At 42.0% G+C, this 19,859-nt stretch overlaps 1 protein-coding gene across 4 annotated transcripts in view; it reads left to right on the top strand.

Annotated features, from left to right (window-relative positions):
- The window catches only part of SHROOM3 (shroom family member 3), a 197,568-nt gene that overhangs the window by 38,383 nt on the left and 139,326 nt on the right, over nt 1–19,859 (top strand). The window contains exon 2 of one of the 4 annotated variants that reach the window (XM_049709350.1): nt 13,350–13,436. The exons of the other annotated variants lie outside the window; for them this stretch is intronic. The gene's annotated coding sequence lies outside the window, so the exon portion shown is untranslated. The remainder of the gene's footprint in view (nt 1–13,349; nt 13,437–19,859) is intronic. 4 annotated transcript variants of the gene reach the window in all.

Genomic DNA, 19,859 nt, shown 5'->3' with positions numbered 1-19,859 from the left:
AAGGCAGGAAGGAGTCCCACTTTGGTGTATTTTAGTAAGAATGAGCAACACTTTCCAAAAACTCTCCTACAAACTTTCCTTTGGGTCAGAGTCCATTAGCTAGCGTTGTCCTATACCCATGCCTGGACTAGTAACCAGCAGGGGAGTCAGAGTACCATGATTGGTGTAGATGAAAGATGATTTATCTCTTGGGGCTGTGAAAGGATCCACCTTCCTGGGTACATAGTCACCTGATGCCACAGTGGGATCAGAATTCTGTTTGTGAGGAAGAAGGGGACAGTAACCATTGAATAAACAATCATAAGGACCTGTCTTAGATAAGCTTGTGTCCAAGCCAGGCAAATCAGAGTTCTTCCCTGAGATTTTATACACAATCTAAGAGAAGGCAGAGTTTTCTTTTTTTGAAGTGGCTAATATGGGATGAAATAAAACTGAAGTTCTCTGCTCCGTGGTTATTTTCTGCATCCCCATCCACCATCCTACCGCGCGCGCGCACACACACACACACACACACACACACACACACACCCCCAAAGAGATAAGGATGAGGGAGAGAACCTGAAAATATTTTCAATCCCTGAGGCTATCTCCATTCTTGACCTTCCCAAGAAATCCCCATTTTTGCTTAAATTTCTCTGTAGGTTCAATGTCACTTGTATCATTTGCAATAACAACCACAAAATCGTGTCTGATGCATTTCCCCCAACTTCTGGGTTTCTGTCCTCCCACGTCCACTTGTGTGCGGCACTGGTTCACCACGCAGCCATGGGTCCTACACCACGTGTCCCCCTGGCTCTCAAGCTTTCATCACCTTATTAACTCAGGTCCTGGCCCCCAGTTCCACGTTCCGTGGGCAACAACCTGAATGACTCTGCTTGTAGCCAAGGAAGAGCTGGTCCAGCCTCACCTCTGCAGCTGGGGCTTGGTCAGGGCCGTGCTCCCTTAGAATAGTTGTGAACAGGGAGACAATAACACCTCTGACTAAAACTGTGTGATAGCTGTCCAGTCCTTCCTCAAATGGCTCACACCCAATTGAAAAGTACATTTTTCACAAGTAAAATAGCTAGATTTCAGGTATATAAGTGCTTCTGACAGGGACTTAAAAGTCTGGAGGCTCTGCTTCCTGTGGCCTGACTTGAATAGAGAAGAGAATTCTGTATTTGTATCCGGAGGGAATTAGTGAGGGGTTTGAGGAAGGAGTGAGTAGCACAACTGAGCAAAGTCGTAAATGAAGTCAGTGTGGACATCAGGGGCGGGCTGACTGGGAGAGCCATAAAGGACCAATGGGGAAGACCCCAGGAAAGGCAGAAATACAAAAAGTTGAGCCTGTGGTTCAGTAAGTGTGGCTAACTCTTTATTTTTTTAAATATTTATTTTCACTTTTTTTTAAATTATGGAAACATCTAAACACTAATGAAAGCAGAGAGTACCACAAATCCTACCCCATGCACCCCGGCACACACATCCGCCATCCAGCTGGATGGCTCTCGTTAAGTAGAAGAAGTCTGGGAGGGGGAGATGAAAAAAGAAGGGAGAGAATCTGGTGTAAGACGAAATAGTCAATGACAGTTGTATTAGCAAACTTCACAGGAGGGGCCAGGAAGTCGAAATCTAAGATGTTTGTTCTTCTTAATCATGGGTTAATGAAATGATTGCTAAGTGAGATCTGGTTTTTTGAGTAGGGATTATGTAATCTGAGGAAGCAGACCCCCCTGTGGCCTAATCTCCAAACTGCTGGGGTCTTACATGGTGACAAGACAAGGAAAGCAAGAGGCATCGTTCATTTGACATTCAGCAACTATTGGTCTGCAGTCTCCCAGGCACTGTGCTAGGCTTTATAAGCAGGCAGAGCTGAAAGACAGAGTCCTTGCTTTCACAGAATGTAACGTCTAGTGGGGGAAATGGACAGGCACATTAGGACGAAGTTTTTCTGTAGCCTAGGATAGGTGAACGCTTCTTGGGGGAAGAGGATTGTCTTGATGTTCATGAGGATGAATAGGAGTTGGGTAGAGAGATTAGTAGGTAAAAGTGTTCTAGACAGAGTAAACGAAGAGGTGCTTGAAGAGAACCTTAAGCCAAGGCTGTAGGGCTGATTGTGCACCTGTGACCCACATAGAGGACGGGCAGAGATGGGGTGGGAGCAGGGCTGAAATCCGGCCCAGGCTTTGCTCCCTGGAGCACCTTCACCCACCTGGATTAGGCGGTGCCTTTGTGTAATTTGCACAAGGTGCCGAGTGGGCACCTGAATATATATCTGAATATATTTGGTAGTTTTTGATTGGAGGACATATGTGAGGATGCTCGTAAGTTTGAACAGGACCCTGAAGGTGATGGGGAGCTAATGAAGAATTTAAAAGGCAGATCAGGGGTAGATGAAATAATGCCATTTGCAGCAACATGGATGGACCTAGAGATTATCATACTGAGTGAAGTAAGTAGAAAGACAAATATCATATGATATCACTTATGTGTGGAATCTAAAATGATACAAATGAACTTATTTACAAAATGGAAACAGACTCACAGACATAGAAAACAAACTTATGGTTACCAAAGGGGAAAGGCTGGGGGAGGGATAAATTGGGAATTTGGGATTAGTGGATACAAACCGCTATATATAAAATAGATAAACTACAAGGACCTACTATATAGTACAGGGAACTATATTCAATATCTTATAATAACCTATATTGGAAAAGAATCTTAAAAAGAATACACACACACACACACACACACACACACAAAACTGAATCACTTTGCTCTGTACCTGAAGTATTGTAAGTCAACTATACTTCAATTTTTAAAAAAAGGTAGATCAGGGGCAAAATCAGATTTATTTTTGGGAGAGACCATTCTGGCTACATTTTGGAGGGTGGTTTTGAAGATGGCAGGTCTAGAGGAGCAGAAACTAGTGAGCAACAACTGGTCCAGGTGAGAAATAGTGAAGGCCTGCACCAAGGCTATGGCAGGCGAAGGGGGGGAAGTGGTGGATTGGACATCTAGAAGGTAGAACAGGTAGACTTGATGACAGGCTGGCTCTCTGGGTGAGGGAGGAAGAGGTGATTAGGATGACTCCCCGGTTTTTAACTTCAGCGGTTCAGCGGTAAGTTCTGGCTTCCCAGAAAAGACTGATAAACCCGAGAACTTTGACACAGTATGTACTAAGGTGTTAAATGTTGAGTAACAGTAAAAAGTTCCTTATATAAGCCTGTAGTTAAAGATTAAAAGGAAGGTTTTCATAGTTGCTTTTGAGATAGAGGGAAAACACCCTGGTCTTGAGCTGTGTCCGTTCAGAGAATGGCTAGCTGATATTAAAGAAAATGGTCACTTCCCCTTTCAAGTACAGCAAAACCTCCTGCTGTGGATAACCAGTCTTTACAAGATAGTAATGCCCAGCTGCAGACAGCTAGTTCTTCACCCTTATTCTTTCAAGAGTAAAATGATATAAACCCTTTCCCCATTCCTTTGGAGAAAGCGTTTTTTTTTTTTTTGTTCGTTTCCTGATAGTGGACACGCGAGCAGGGTTCTTTCTGTCTCCCTGTGCTTGTCATGATGGGATAATAGCTCAGGCTTTGAAGTTGAATAGTCCTGGGTTTGAATGCCAAGTCATTATTTTCCATCACTTTGGGCAGGATACTTACCTTTATGAACCTCATCTGTAAAATGGGAGAAATATGACTCAGCTCACAGAGCTGTTGTGTGAGGGTTAAGGGGTAATGAAAGCAAAGTGCTTGGCGTCGGGCCTGACAGGTAGCATGCTGGTCACAGGTGGTGGTATCAATGGCCGTTGTTATTCTCGTTATTAATGCCAGTGTTCAGACATTAAGAAGAGATACAATTTGCTTTTGCAGACTTTGATCACTCCTTGGGCTGCCATCCGTTAGATGGTGCATATATGTAATGTTGCCTTCTTAATGGGTTGGCCCAAGGAGAAAAATGTGCATGCTACGTGAATCAGAGGGAGGGTTCCATAGACTGCCTGCTCCTTTCAGAGGTTAAGCTGACCATGCTGGGGATAGAGAAGCATACCATTAGACTATAGGAACCACTGGAAACAAGGCAGAGAACTATGGAACTCTTGATTTTCCGGTGACTGAGATGTTTTTCTAGGATACAATCCACCACTGAAGCTACACTTGATAGATTACATTTAATAATTCAGTGAAGAACATTTCTTGTTAACTACTAGCATGTGATTTCATTAGCCAGTTGCACCCAAAGTGTGCTTAACTTTCCTTATCAAGAAACGGTCTTGATAAGATACTCAGGGACAGTCATTGCTCTGGAATGTCACTGATAGCCATGCCAGTTTTCATTGCCCATAGGTGTGATATTTTTGTAAATGCCCCCATTTTATGCTTTCACGAATTAAAAATGTTTTATGCTGCCCTGTAACTGAAACCAAACAACTAGCGTGCTTCTGTCTCACCTGTAAAAGGGGGAGTGGTGAGAATTCACATTGTTAAAGTGCCTGGGGTAAGAAACACACATTTAAGCATGAGCTATTATTGTTCTTGATTGTCACTGAATCCTTGTGAAGCAACCACGAGAATTAGAGTCAGAGACCAGGAAGAGCGTAAAGTCTGTCCTTTATACTACGCTGAACTCTATCATGCCTTTGAGAAAGAAAGAGAAAAGCCTTTAAAATGTTGACAATGAATCATCCATAATTTGTTTGCTATGACAGAGAAGGGAGAAAATTCGGTCACAGTTAAATATCTAAATTAGCGGTTCTCAACTGGAGGTGGTTTGCCCCCAGGGGACCTTTAACAAGGTCTGGAGATGGTTTTGGTTGTCACAGCTGGGGAGGTTTTGCTACTGGCTGGCTCTAAGTGGAGAGAGCTCAGGTCCTACGGTGCCCAGGAAGCCCGCACAAAAAACAACTCTCTGGCCCAAGTGGTGCGAGGTTGAGAGATCCCGAGTTAAATAATGGCTCTTGGGAGCATCAGGTGATTATTATCCAATACTGGACTGTCTTTTTCAGTGAGAAATTAGCCTTCCAGTTGCTTTCTGAGAATTGAACTTATTTCCTGTCTGTATAGGGAAACAACTACTAATCGTTCTTGCAGGTTTAGTCTGGGTTGGCTTCTTTCTGCATAACTCTCAAATTGTCAGACACTTCAGTCCAAAAAAATCATCAGGCCAGTTGCTTGGGAGATTGTGGGTGGGAAAAAAAACAACCACCAGATTGACTAAGTGTTCACTTTTCAACTAGAGACGTTTAGCCCTCTTTGGACACACAGCTGTTCTGTGGTGATAGAGGAAGGAGCCGAAGAGAGAGCCTGGGTGAGGAAATGCCTCACGTTTCAACACTCTTCTTCAGGGAAAGGGAAGGTTGGCCTTTCCAATACTTGTCAAGTGTGAAGCCATCCGGGAGGAATCATAGAACTTTCCTTTTGCTCTTTCTTCTCTGTTCTCCTTGATTATCTTTATTTCACAAACTATTGATGGAGTACTTTCCAACACAACCCCCGTGATAAGTGCTGCTCATGATAGAAAAAAGCCTCAATGAGACTTAGAATACCTAAAAGAAAATTACAAAGTCCTATAGGTAGTCGCATCATCTCAAAAAGAAAAAGTTGGACAAAGGGCTTTTCCCCCAGATTTTATGCATTTCTATCCTGCAAGGTATAAAGTTAATCCACATTTTGCTATGCATTTATTTGTCTTTATCAAAAGCTGTAAAATTATATAAATTCATGATTATATGACTGCTGCAGCCCTATGTCAATTTTCCTGCTTTTGTTCTCTGTCAAAAGCTTTCCTTTGAAAGATCACCCACTAGTACCCAGGCTTACTAGTGGAGGAAGATTGGTAAATAGTTGGGAAAAGTAAATTTAATTACAATAATAAACTCAGTCAGTGATAGGAAATGGTTTTTAAGTTGAATCCCTCTTGGTCGGCCTGCAGGAAAACAAATTACTTTTCACTGTGATGAATGTTAGTACATCTTCAGATTCTTCAGTGGAGCTCACTGTGCAAGTGTGACATGAGTTTGGAGAGGAGCCTCGTGAGCCACACTGCTTGGATTCAGATCCTGGATCTGTCACTGACTATGACTCTGGAACCTTGGACAGATCACTTCTCTCCCATTGCCTCAGTTTCCTTATCTTCAAAATGAGAATGATAGTATTTTCCTCAGAGAAGGCTTAAATGGGCCAATGCATGTAACTAGCACACAGTAAGTGCTCAATAAGTGTTAGTTATTTTTATTGTCCCCATTGTCATTGTTGCATTGTATTCTATTACTCTGCATTTGTACTAATTGGGAGACTAATGGATGGGGCCATTGCAGCTTGCCTAAATCTAATGTGGTGTAAATGTACCTAATCTTGATCAGCTCGTGGTCCTTGAGACAGTCATGTTTTAAAACACACATACTTTGGAACTAACAGGACAGAGATGTATTGGTTTATCACCAAATCCTCTGGCTTTCTATGCAGTCTGACCATGTGAAACATTGGAATAAGATCGGCACCTTGGATTCTCAAGCCTCCAATGTATCCTAGTCTTCAGGCAACAGGGGACACATATTAGAATGTGAGCTTCTGGTTGCCTTCAAAGAGGATGCTTTCCACTCTTTTAGCCTGTGTAATACTTGGGGGTTTGGATGATTGTGCTGTAAGGGATGTTGATATCAGATATGTTCTGGCCCCATTTATGCCAAGTTGCTGACATGTTATATTTATTGTCCCTAAAGCAGGATAGGATCAAAATGTTGTGCATAAATAGATGGAGACGGTTTCATAGCTTTGATTTTTCAATTCATTTCCTAGAAACATATCTCATTTGCCCTCCTTAGTAAAGACACGTGATGGCTTTTGAGCTTAGCTTAGCTACATCATTTAGGTACGTACCTCCCTTTTAGTTGCCTGTGTGTTATTCCAGCAAACAAAGGCACTTATCAAAATGATCTCTTGGAAGTCTCAGTTTTCTTCTTAAAATGTTAAAATAAGAACCATCCATCTAAGGAATGCCCTGAAAATATTAGAAATCATTATTTTTCAAGGATTCATGTTAGTAATTGTTGGACAGTGTCTGAAACTTTTGAAGTCGTAACCACCTAAAAGCAGCAGTGGGAAGGGAGAAGAAGAAGGATGTAGAAACACTAAAATTGTAAGTTTTATAAGACAGAAGTGATATCGCCTTCAAAATAAGAGATCTAAGAATTATATTCTATTCATTCTATAGATTGAATTTCAAATAAATGATGAAGTACTTGAATATGTAAAGCTGAGGGTTTACTCATCTATAAATTAAAAATATGAACTAGTTGATGTCTCAGGTACATTTTGTCTCTAAAATGTCAAAATCAATGTAATGTGGCTTTTGGGTTGAATTCCTCAAGGGGCAAAGTAGATGCGCATTTGATTCAGTGCTAAAAAGGCCTTGCCAGTAAACTGATTTGGATTTAAATACCCTCTTCTACAACGTAAACGTGGGCTGTAAAAGTAATATCCCCATGGTGCTAAGAGCATCAGTGTGAGGTTACGTGTGGAGAGATCGCTGTATGAAGGTAACTTGGGTCTATTTCATGTTGACTTCAGCAGTGTGGGCACTGCCGTGGAGGTGATGGCCTGGACGACATCGTCAGGGTAAACCTTAATTACAAACATGAGTGGAGAGGTGGAGAGCCGAGATTTACCCAGGAAACAACGATGTGTCAGTGACATTCAACTCAGAAGAGGTTTTTGAAGCCCCATTTTATTGCCTGTTAGTGGAAGAGACTAGTTCTCATTATAAAAATTCTAAGAAGTGTTGGAAAAATAATGAACACCATAAGTTAGATTTGAATTTGACCGGCATTGTAGCCTCAAATTCTGTATCTCATTAGCTATTGTGTATCCCATTAAACTATTAGTATGCTGTCAGAGAGCAAGTAAGTGTAACCCATCTCTCTAACTTGGGTAAGCAGAAATTATAACAATCTGATTTAAGATATAAATAGCAAAAGGAAGAAATAATAAGGAAATGGTCAAATAGAACTGCCCACGTGGTTGAGGCACTGTGCAACTCAGCTAATGGGAAAGCCTAATGGAATTGCTGAAGAAGGGAAAATTGTATTTTTAGTGGCATAAATCCCAGAGCACAGAAAAAAATAAGGAAAAGGTATAGTCTTTAAATAGATGGAAAATCCTTGTTTTCTTAAATGCATCTTCAAAGACATTTGGTGGAAATTCTAAAAGCTACAGTTAAATTTCTTTCTAATAATAAAAATTTAGATACAGACTCATTCTTTATCATTTCAGATTTCCAAGAATTTGTCAAAAGCACGATACTATATATTTTAAATAAGCAAATATTTTAAAGAGTCATGCTTTCTACTGAGTTTGCTGCTTACCAGTGTGATGCAAGATAACTGCTCTGAATCTCAGTTTTCTTATCTATAAAGTGGGGGTAAATATCTTTGCCTGCAGAGTTACCCCCATCATTAATTACATAAATATACATTAAATTAAATACATAGTATTGGACTGGGTAGCTGGCAAGCGTCCGATAAATGCTGGCGGGGCCTGCAGGGAGTGGTTTTGGAATGTTAAACTCTACCCAGACTCTGACACAATGTGCATGTATTTTACCAAATCAGTTTATTGAGTCTCAGTTTCAGAATCTGCAAAAATGGGGGGTGGGTGGGAACTGTGTGTGTTTGTATGAAACATTTGAGATTTGAAATCTGCTCATAAATATAAAATGTCTTGGAAAACAAAGATGCCACTCAGATATAAATGATTACTCGTCATTTCCTCCAGTTCTGTTGACTAAAAGCACCAATTGCAACATCTCATTATAATCTTATCCATTTCTGTCTTACCGAATTAAAACTTGATTCAAGACATGTTTTGTGGTCTTTCTGGGTCTAGAAGATGAACAGGCTGAACTGGAAATAAACAAAGCCGGGAATATTGAGCAAGGGTGTAGAGACCTATTCACTCCCACTGCCTGAGGAATTTATGACCTGCAAGTTGTCCTCTAATGAGCACAGAATGAGAGCATTGCATCTTCTCTTAATTAGTTTGACAGATATTCATTTAAATTTGAAAAGATTCCCAGGCTTGGGGTAGCAAAGGAAGGTTCTGAATTCCTTTTGCATCTTAATTCTGTTTTTGTTGCGGTGGATCTGGGGAATGTCAACATCTGAAGACGAATAAAGCCCCCGTCTCCATCCTGGTTTCCCCACATTTTCTGTTTAGAAGTGCCTACGAACCACCACGCTTTTGCTTTGCAGCCGTGAAGTCCAACGCAAAGCGCCAGGTTCTGCAAGAATACTGTAGGGCTTGGTGTCTGTGAGGGGTGGATTTAAAAAATTGCTTAATAAGGGATAGAGTTTCAAGGCTGGCCTTAAATAGCCAGCTTTACATCAGAATAGGGCACTGATTTGGGTGTAATGACATGAAGTACACACCAAAGTTGACAAATTCACGAAACTATGAATTGTTTTTACTCTCAGTACTGAAAACCGTCATGGATATTAGGTTACCACCAGCCTTTGGTTATCCATGGAAGTGAGTAATCAGGAGGCCATATATTCCCTCTCTATCTATATATCTATATACACCCCCTGTTAACCAATAGTAACACTAACCTTTATCAGGATGGTCTCTCTCCACCTTATCACACTACCTCTGGCTGCTCGCTGGGCAGTGCCCAGTTCAAGAGGACACAGGGACCGAAACCCACCATCATGGCGGGCGTGGCCAGGTACTGTGTGTCTGGGGGGTGCCTTTTCTCCATGCACACAAAGAAGGGCCCCTCTGGGCTACTTGTGGTCCCGACTGAAGGCTGCTATCGGGGCAATGTCTAAACACAGACAGCTCTGGGAGGAAGGCACAACACTTGCCTAATCTACCAAAGCCAAACATGTGGCTTTTGAGCAAGTTCATTCAGCAGGTCAGTCTGGTCTGGCTGTACTTTGGCGGCGTGTCTCATCCCCACCTCGTGCCGCCGTTTTCCTCCATGCCGTAAAGCACTATTCCTTTGGTTTTCTCAATTCATCTTAATGAAGCCAGAACATAACATCCAAGGAAGGGGGTCCAGAATTTTAGTCCTGACTTAAACAAAGAGAGACGGAGCCTGCAAAGCATCACCTGTTCTCTCAAGTCCATTGCCTTGGTCATTAGAGTGTATTCTCTGTGAACCTTATTTGACTTATCGTGGCAGAGATGGTGCAGTGCGATGTCAGCTTGGGAGGGCTGGGTGACAGTCCCTGCTTTTTACCACTTGTTAGAAGAAGCTTGAGCAAATTTTACCTCTTTGAGTATCCATTTCATCTTCTGTAAAACAAAAACGATAATGTGAGTTTTAGGTGAGATGAAATATGTGAAGTGCTTAACAATAATTGCCCTGGAGCAGTGGCTCTCAAAGTGTGGGCCCCTGGATTAGCGTCACCTAGGAACTTGTTAGAAATGCAGATTCTCAGACCTCAAATAAAAAACTCAGGGACCAGGGAGACAAAAGTTGCAAATCATGTATCTGATAGGGGTTATTATCCAGAATATACATATAAAACTCCCAGAACTCAAAAACAAAACAATCTGATGTTTTAAAAAGGCAAAGGACTTGAATAGACATTTCTCCAAAGATGAAATCCAAATGGTCAGTAAACACATGGAAATATCACTAATATAATCACTAATCGTTAGGGAGATGCAAATCAAAACCACAATGAGATACCATCTCACACCCATTAGGATGTCTGCTATCAAAAAAACAAAAATAAGAGGATGTAGGATTGGAACGCTTGGGCACTGCTGGTGAGATTGTAAAATGGTACAGCTGCTATGGAAAACAGTATGGTAGTTCCTCAAAAAAGTAAACGCAGGATTACCATATGATCCAGCAATTCCACTTCTTGGTGTATAGCCAAAAGTAATTGAAAGCAGGGTCTTAAAGAGATGTTTGTACGCCTGTGTTCTTAGCAGCATTATTCACAATAGCCAAAAGATAGAAGCAACTCTAATGTTCATCCATGGGTAAGTGGATAAACAAAATGTGGTCTCTATATGCGGGGGAAACTCAGCCAGCCTTTAAAAGGAAGGAGCTTCTGACACATGCTACAACACAGATGAGCCTTGAAGACATTATATTAAGAGAAATAAGCTAGACACAAAAAGACGAATACTATATGATTCCACTTATAGGAGGTACCTAGAGCAGTCTAACTTACAGAGACAGAAAGTAGGTGGTTGCCAGGGGCTGAGGGGAAAAAATGCAGAGCTATTGTTTCATGGGTATAGAGTTTCAGTTTTGCAAGATTTTAACAAGGCCTCCAGGGAGCTCTGATGCTTGCTTAAGTCTGAGAAACACTGATGTTGAGCATACGTTTAATAAATGGTGGCTGCTGTAATACTACTAATAGTTTTTGTTGTTATCGCCGTCATTATAAATTCATCAGTAAAATATAAATGATGTTCAATAGACTTTGATTTAAAATATACTTCCTGATATTCTAATTTTTGAACCTTAGTTGTGTCTGGAAAATCTTACTAAGTAAATCAGGGTATGCGATTATCGAGAACGCTCCTCTTCCCTAAGCATTTTACATTTAGGAAAGCTTTATGTGTTGTTAGTTTTCCGAGAGCTGAATGGAGAAGGGCAGTCACTTCATTTCCGGAGGACATGTTCAGCCTTGTGAAGCTACGGAATCATTTTTCCAGGCTCTCAGGACCCCACCAGTCCATATACAACATTTCTAGAATCTGGTTCTGGCCACTATTGTCCTTAGGATCACAGTCCTACCTTTTTTTTTAAATATGTGCAAAGCCAAAGAGTGTTGTAAACTCTTCCTTTCCTTTCAAATGGCCCCATCAGGATGGGAATAGATGGTAGGATCAGTGTTAGCGGGCAAGTGAGGCTTTGCGCCCATCTGTGACTTTCTAACGCTTAACTAAACAGAGTGTAGAATTATCTTATACCCACATCATTCAAGAGTCTGACTGAAGATAACAACAGAAGAGACAGCATTGCTTTACTTTTTCAGTAGATTCCACTGAGCTGTACGCATCTCTTCCTAGCCTTGAGTTAAGATTCTCAAACTTGTCTCAGGCAGCTTTTGCCACCTGGTACTCATTTTGCTTTATTTTTATTTATCTTTTGGAGGGCAGAGGGCGAAGGGCTTTGAAGAATCCCCCAGACAAGCAAGGAGAAGCATTTTCTGCAAGGAAAGTTGATGGCGCGTTGTTTTCCTTTACAAAGGGCACGGAGGATATAATCTCAATGCTACACTTGACCATCATCTGTCAAACCAAAGCAAATAAGCCAGTGCAGTCTTTGGTTATTGTAAAATGAGGACAGAAAACAACCGCCATATGGTAGTTGTCTAGTCAAATAAAACCACGCTCGTTTCGGAAAATGTTTATTTTTCTGTCCTCATTGAGTGGTGTACCATCAAGGTATGAATTAAGTTACAGCATTCTGTGGAAAGGTTTCATTTGCGTAGCAATCTCACGGGTGTTCGTTTTTGGTAATTTTGGCTTCCCGAGGTGGCAGGGAAGTTCTGAGGATTTTTCTGCTTTGAAGATGAGGAAATTGAAGCAACAAAAAAAGAGTAGAGTGGTTAGTGTTTTATGTATTCATGTGAAATTTGAAGATTAAGCATCCTCATTTGCAGAAGTAACTGCACCCCCTTGTTTTATGTCATCCACTTTTAGGTATTTTTCAAATAACCATGTATCTCGATACACTCTTGCGGTGATTCTTGTTTTGTTTGTATGTGTACTTTTTCCAGTGGGATCCACCCGCACTCCAACCCATCCCTACCTTTCCCGTGTTATCCTTTGTAATACTGGGGTTTTATTTTAAAATGATCTTGGTGTCCCTACAGAGGGATCCTGGTGTTACTCCTCTCCAAGCCAAATGGCAAGATTATCTCCCTCTTTGTTGACTGAGATCCAGGTTGTAAGGTGGGTCAGGGATGCTGCGAGCAACTTCTCACTAGTGGATGCATCCGCTCCAGACCCAGAGAAGATGGAGCTAAGATTCTGCTCATCAGTGATGTGAGGTGGTGCTCCCACCATAGTTCAGTAGTCCTTGTTCAAATGAAAAACTCTTAAGAGGCTTCACCACCTCAACCAGTTTGTCCAACACTGTGGGTGGGGATAGGAGAAGGACTTGCCTGACGGTGATTTTTTTCCCCATTAAAAAAAATCATGGTAAAGTATACTGACATATACTGAATATGTGTCCCGCCCCCAAATCCGTATTTTGAAATCTAATCCCCAATGCGATGGTATTAAGTGGGGCCTTTGGAGGTGATTATGTCATGAGAGTGGAGCCCTCATGAATGGGATTAGTGCCTTTATAAAAGAGGCCCCAGAGGGCTCTTTCGTCCCTTCTGCCATGTGACATTATAGGGAGAAGATAGCCATCTGTGATCCAGGAGGTGAGCTCTCATCAGAATCTGCTGGTGGCTTCATCTTGGACTTCCTGGCCTCCAGACTGTGAGAAATAAATTTCTCTTGTTTATGAACCATCTAATGTATAGTATTTTTTTTATAGCAGTCCAAATAGACTAAGATATATGCGTAACATAAAGTCAGCCGTTTTAACCATCTTTAAGTGTACAATGCATTGTTCTTAAGCATGCTTGCGTTGCTATGCAACCACCACTGCTATCTGTCTCTAGAACTTCGAGGTGATCTTTAAAGTCCTTTCTGGCCTCAGCTCCCTAATTCCAATTAACTGCACCGCACTCTCTCTCTCAAAGTCTGTGTTCCTGTCCTGATTATTTTACTTGGAGAGTGGGAAGGATTTATTTTTTTAACACTACACGATGAATTGGTTTCAGCGGAATTCAAACGGATCTTGTTGTTTGGGTTATTTCTCATCGGGAATGCTGAATTTTTTCCTGAGAATGATGGCCGAGGTGAAGGGACAAAAGGGAGACATCTCTTCTGTGAGTCAATTTAACAAAAAAGAGGACCTGGTGAGGTGACATTAAATCATTCCTGGAAATATCAATATATTCTGAGTGCTAAAGGGGCATGTTGGCATTCTCAAAGAACTGAGACTCCCAGCTTTTACCTAGGAAGCTTTCTGGCTGTTCCTTAGGGCAACCTCCTTAGTGTTGTTCTATTTGCTCTCCATTGATAAGCACTGCTTAAGGTCATGTTGCCCTTGGGTTCCCATTAAACCGGGTGGAGGGAAGGTCTTTCATATTTACTTAGCGTGCACAGCATACCAGCAGCTCTACAAGGAGATACACAAACGTGCCCGGCCTCTAGCTCCACCTGACGAGGGAAGATTTCCTTATAGGCGCCCCTCTGCTGCTCCCAACTTCTGGAGTTTCAAGGGGATACCTGAAGGAATGATTATCTTCTTCACCCAGTGTCTAAATTATCGGCCATGGAAGTGTGTTTGTACAATACAGGGTGAATCAGTCACACGTTGAATAAGACACACTTTGCTTCCTGGAATATTCTTGGAACAAGTTAATTGCATTTTGCCCAAGAGAAACTTGCTCAGACACATTTCTTTTTGATCCAAACACCTTTGGATCAAAGGTGATTTTGCCTCCCCCTTCACTGTTGTTACCCTACACGTCTCTATTCCTCTGCTCTAAACCCTCTCTGGGGGAATTCTGCATTTTGTTTTGCAGGTATTTTTTCTTCCAGGGGTGGCTGTGTCTAGGAATATTACATCAGAAACAAGCAGCAGGATTCTAATCTCTGCGGCTACTCACACATCTTGTGTCCTAAGGCAGGATTTTCAAGTTAAATCTCTGGCTAATTAAGACAGTAATCTTAGGTATGGAACTAGTTTGTTTAGTTCCAAACTATGAGTGGAAAATGAAAAATATGAATGAAAACAGTGCTCGTGTTGTAGGAACACTTCAAGCTTTGTGGAGACACACTGAAAACCTAATGGTGTGTTAGCCAGTGAGTTTTAATTTTCCTTATGATTGCTAATCAGTCCCAGGGCTCAACTTGTGAGATGTTAAGTAGCCTCTGAAGGGGTTATAGTCAGGCTTTAAAATGTTTTCTTTTTGCCAGACCTTTAGTGGGCTTCATGTTTTATACCAGTTGCTATTATTGTTAAATTTTCTATACTGAAAAGTAATTCAGTGTAGTAATGCCATTTATTTCAGGCAAGATTTAGTCACTTGTCACATACTCTGAAAAGTACAAAGTTACAAATTTCAGTTCTTCTTAAAGCAAACACTCTTGGATAACCAACTAAGTTGGAGCCTAATCCATGTAATATCGGTCATCCTAGCGTCTTGTGAGGTGGGTAAACACTAAATCGGTGGGCTTCTAAGTTATAGAAAAGAAAAAACACACACCCACAGGGAGAATTCCCAGCATATGTAGTCGGAGGAGACTCCCCACACTTCGCCAGCCTCCACCCCACCCCTGTGTCCAATGCAGGAAACTCCTATAGTATCTAGGACAGAGCTCATCCAGCCTCTCCTTGCATAGTTTCAGGGTCAGGGAAGTCAGTACCTGACAAGTCAGCTCATTCCTCCTTGCATGGCTCTCACTGTTAGCAAGTTGAATCTACGAGTTCTCGACTCTCTACCTTAAGTAACCACTGACCATCCTCCTTGCCAAGGTAGGTGTTATTTGATGCTGTTTTATGAACACATGTGCGTAACTCACATAAAGCATTTACCACGGACTGTTATTTCAGCACGTTGTGACCTTGCAAGGACTCATGCAGCGGCATTGCATGAGAAATGTCTTATCCATTTCACTAATGTCTCCTTCCTTGGCTTTGCTAAAAAACCCTCAGGTGGTTCTGGGAACATACTACAGATGGGTGAGTCGGCATGGAAGTTTGAAAAATCAGATACGACTTTTTTTTTTTCATTTATTTTTGGCTGCATTGGGTCTTCGTTGCTGCACACGGGCTTTCTCTAGTTGTGGTGAGTGGGGGCTACTCTTCGTTGCAGTGTGCGGGCTTCTCATTGCGGTGGCTTCTCTTGTTGCGGAGCACAGGCTGTAGGTGCGTGGGCTTCAGTAGCTGTGGCACGCGGGCTCAGTAGTTGTGGCTCGTGGGCTCAGTAGTTGTGGCGCTCGGGCTTAGTTGCCCCGCGGCATGTGGGATCTTCCCGGACCAGGGCTCAAACCCGTGTCCCCTGCATTGGCAGGCGGATTCTTAACCACTTCGCCACCAGGGAAGCCCCCAGGTACGACTTTGATAGGAGTCACCATTCAAACCTGAACTTCATCTTCAGCTTCCACTTGGCTCTTCTTGTTATGATGTTGATGGTGAGGAAGAGCGGGCCATACCTGAGAGGAGGGCTGGGGGAGTAGATGCTCACTCGGTCACAGCTGTCATTGGTCGTGCTGTGTCCTCCTCCTGACTACCGAGGAAATGGGATCAAGAACAACACGATATCACTTTTGCTCAGTGAGCCACTAGATTATATAATCTTGGAGGTGGAAGGCCAACCCCAGTATTTTACAGACAGGAAGACAGATTTAATAGTCTTTGACAGAATATCTACCAGGTTTGCAAACGTAAATGGCTACAGAACCAAGGAAGAAACACAGATGAAGGAAGTCAGCAAGGTACAAAGTGTAAAGAGCCCTTTCTCTCAGAACACAATGGGGAATGTGAGGACTGGGGTAAATACACCCTGTCGAAAGGGAGCAGTGGATTCTCAAGTCTAATGGGTTATTATTATGAAGGAATGCAGACCCAGTGTTGCCAGAAATCTGGATTTTTATGTGAAAGATCTCAAATGATTAAATGTTCAAACTGAAAGCACTGTGTGCACTAGCACAGGCCAGGCCAACCGAAACAAGCCATGAGGTAAATTCTCTTTGCAGATACGGGTCTAGGGTTTGGGAAGCTCGTGGATGGCTTGTGTCCTGAGTTGGGGCCATTAAGGACTGGGGCTGTGAATGGATCCAGATGGTTTTCTGCAGTTGACCTTTGCCAGTGCCTCCCCTTCTCCAATCAAAGATTGAGTTAATCTCTGTGTCACCCCTGGAGAAATGCCCAGTTGCCCTCTGGGATCAATTGACCTTATCAGGGTGCAAAGGAGGAAACTGGCTGAGAAGGGAAACAGCGTGGGCAGTGAAAACTCAATAAGGGAGACCACAGAAAGGTCAAGCACATTTGAAGACACGTCTACACTTTTCTCTTTCCTAAAAAAAGTCCCTTTATTTAGTGCATATTGCAAGTACCACTTTCAATCGAAAGCATAGTTCATGGATTTGAAATCTGTGCTGTCTAGTCTTCTGGGACACAGTGACTGGCCAGTTGCCTGTAATTTCAACTGACATGTGCTCTTCAGGGGCTCAGATGAGAAAGGCGCCTGAAAGAAACGCTGGCGAAGTTCAGCCCTGATTTGAAATGAATGATTTATGCCAACTAACGCTGAAATGCAGTGTGTTTCCCTTTAAGAGGACCTGCTAGAGGAATGCAGCTTTGGGGCCTCTCCTCATTTATCACAGTGTTTACAAATCCCGTTTGAAGTTGAAAATAAATCATCATCCTGCTGCTTTGCGGCTGTTTTACAGCTAAGAATTTTAGAGGTGATTGAGCACCAACCCATTGGTGGTGCATGTGAAGGGGCAAAGGGAGGGGGCCACGGGGAGGCACCCTGGCGTGTAGGATCCTTAACCAAGGATAGGTGCCCATAGCCAAGTCCTGAAAGAGGCGAAGCCTTCTTCCAATAATTATGGAGCCAGTTGAAAGGCATTGGGTGCGTAAAATGAATTGAGTTGAATCTATAAAATGCAGGATTAGCTGAGATTTGGAGTTTTGATCAGGCGAGAGAATCAAAGAACAGTCTGGTCTCTCAGTTTCAAATACGTGTATAAAATGTGAGTGGTGGGAATTCCCTAGTGGTCCAGTGGTCAGGACTCAGCGCCTTCACTGCCGGGGCCCGTGTTCCATCCTTGATTGGGGAACTAAGATCCCACAAGGCATGCGGCATGGCCAAAAGTAAAATAAAATGTGAGTGGTGCAGCAAGTGAGGAAGACAAAGCCTTCACTTGGTGAACCTCATGCTAATCTAAGTCTCCAGCTTCATGGTCGTCACAGCTGGGCGTATTTATCTTAGCGAAGAGAAGACTCACAGGGGTTGTGTCTCCCTTTCAGTACCTCAAGGATTATTATGCAAAAGCAGGATTAGACTCCACAGGGCCGCTAAGGGGAGGCAGATATCAGGTTTGACATTAAGAAGACTTTTCTAACAATTAGGATTGTTGGACAATAGAAGGGGCCTTGAGTCAGGGTCAAACTACAGAGATTCAGGCATCCTATGGGGCCGTGAGAGTCTATGATTCTAATAATCTGGCTTGGAATCCTGAAAAGATCAACCCTCCTGCATTTCCTGCTTCCTGGATCATAAATCATGTTTTAAAAAACAATAATCCGGTGTCTTTGCCTACCAGTTGGGTTTCCCTAATGCAGAAATTAACATACAACTGATAGTGAAGTTAAATAGGTAGTATAAGCAACATGAACTGGGAGGAAATCTCAGGAAGTAAAAGCTAGACGAATGCGTAGTTAAAAATCACCTTCACAGTTGAAAGCTGAATCCGAGCGGCTTGTGTTTCATCTAAATAAATACAACTAGTGGTTAAGAGCACAGACTCTGGAGCCAGATTGCTGGTGTTCAAGACCTAGTTCTGCTTTAGACTAGACCTTGAGCAAATCACTTAACCTTTCAGTGCCTCAATTTCATCATCTGTGAAATGGACTTAATGATAGTACCTACCTCGAAGAATTTACGGGAAGAGTAAGAGGATTGAGGCCCTATAAAACATTGAGAATTGAGCAGGGCACATAGTGTGAGATCCATAATGCCAGCTGCTGCTGCTGTTGTTATTATACAGCAGAATCATAGGCTGTGTCTGCAGAGCTGACCTCATGGACTACATTTTACCTTATTCCCTAAAGAGTTTATTTGCTTCAAATAACAGCCCCTGTTGGTGTTTGAATAGCATTTAAATATTTTAACTGAATGTTTTCCTGTCCAAGCTGGTGACATTATGAGGACTCTTTGTTAGAATAATGATCCATTGATAAAAGGATTAGAGAAAGATTTTGTTACCTAAGGAAATTTACCTTTGACCACAGTCAGATATTTTTAAGACGTCAACCTTATAGACCTGTACTAATATGTTTGACTACCTCGCTGCATTACAGAAATGGAATTTAACCTATTTGGGGTCTTTGTTGATTATCAAAGAATTTAGTTCTCTAAGGTGTTCTGAGTTGTAGGAATTGACCCACATTTATTCTATTTGTTTAACCAGCAATTAACACATAGAATCTTAATTAAAAATGATAGCTTATATATATATATATATATATATATATAACTAACTCAGTTTCCTGTACACCTGAAACTAACAACACAACATTGTAAATTAAGTATAATTCAATTAAAAAGTGGTTTAGGGCTTCCCTGGTGGCGCAGTGGTTGAGAGTCCGCCTGCCGATGCAGGGGACACGGGTTCGTGCCCTGGCCCGGGAAGATCCCACATGCCGCTGAGCGGCTAGGCCCGTGAGCCATGGCCACTGAGCCTGCGCATCCGGAGCCTGTGCTCCGCAACGGGAGAGGCCACAACAGTGAGAGGCCCGCGTACTGCAAAAAAAAAAAAAAAGAAAGTGGTTTAAAAGATGAAAGAGATAGCTAAGTTTACAATACTTGGGTAGTCCTGTAGAATGCTGATTTTTTAGTGCTAAAATATGAAATGTTAGAATGACAACTTGACCCTAATAAACACATATGTGTTTGTACACATATATTGTATTTTGCTTATAGTATATATATATATATATATATATATATATATGTATACATATATATTGTATTATGCAATCCACAAATTTATCTTCATGTTAGTGTAATTTGAGCTAGATTTAGGAACAGGATGTTGGAAAGCATGGAAAGGTGAATG

This window comes from Orcinus orca, chromosome 4 (genome assembly GCF_937001465.1).
Source record: "Orcinus orca chromosome 4, mOrcOrc1.1, whole genome shotgun sequence".
NCBI lineage: Eukaryota > Metazoa > Chordata > Mammalia > Artiodactyla > Delphinidae > Orcinus > Orcinus orca.
This window is presented reverse-complemented; position numbering and strand designations above follow the sequence as displayed.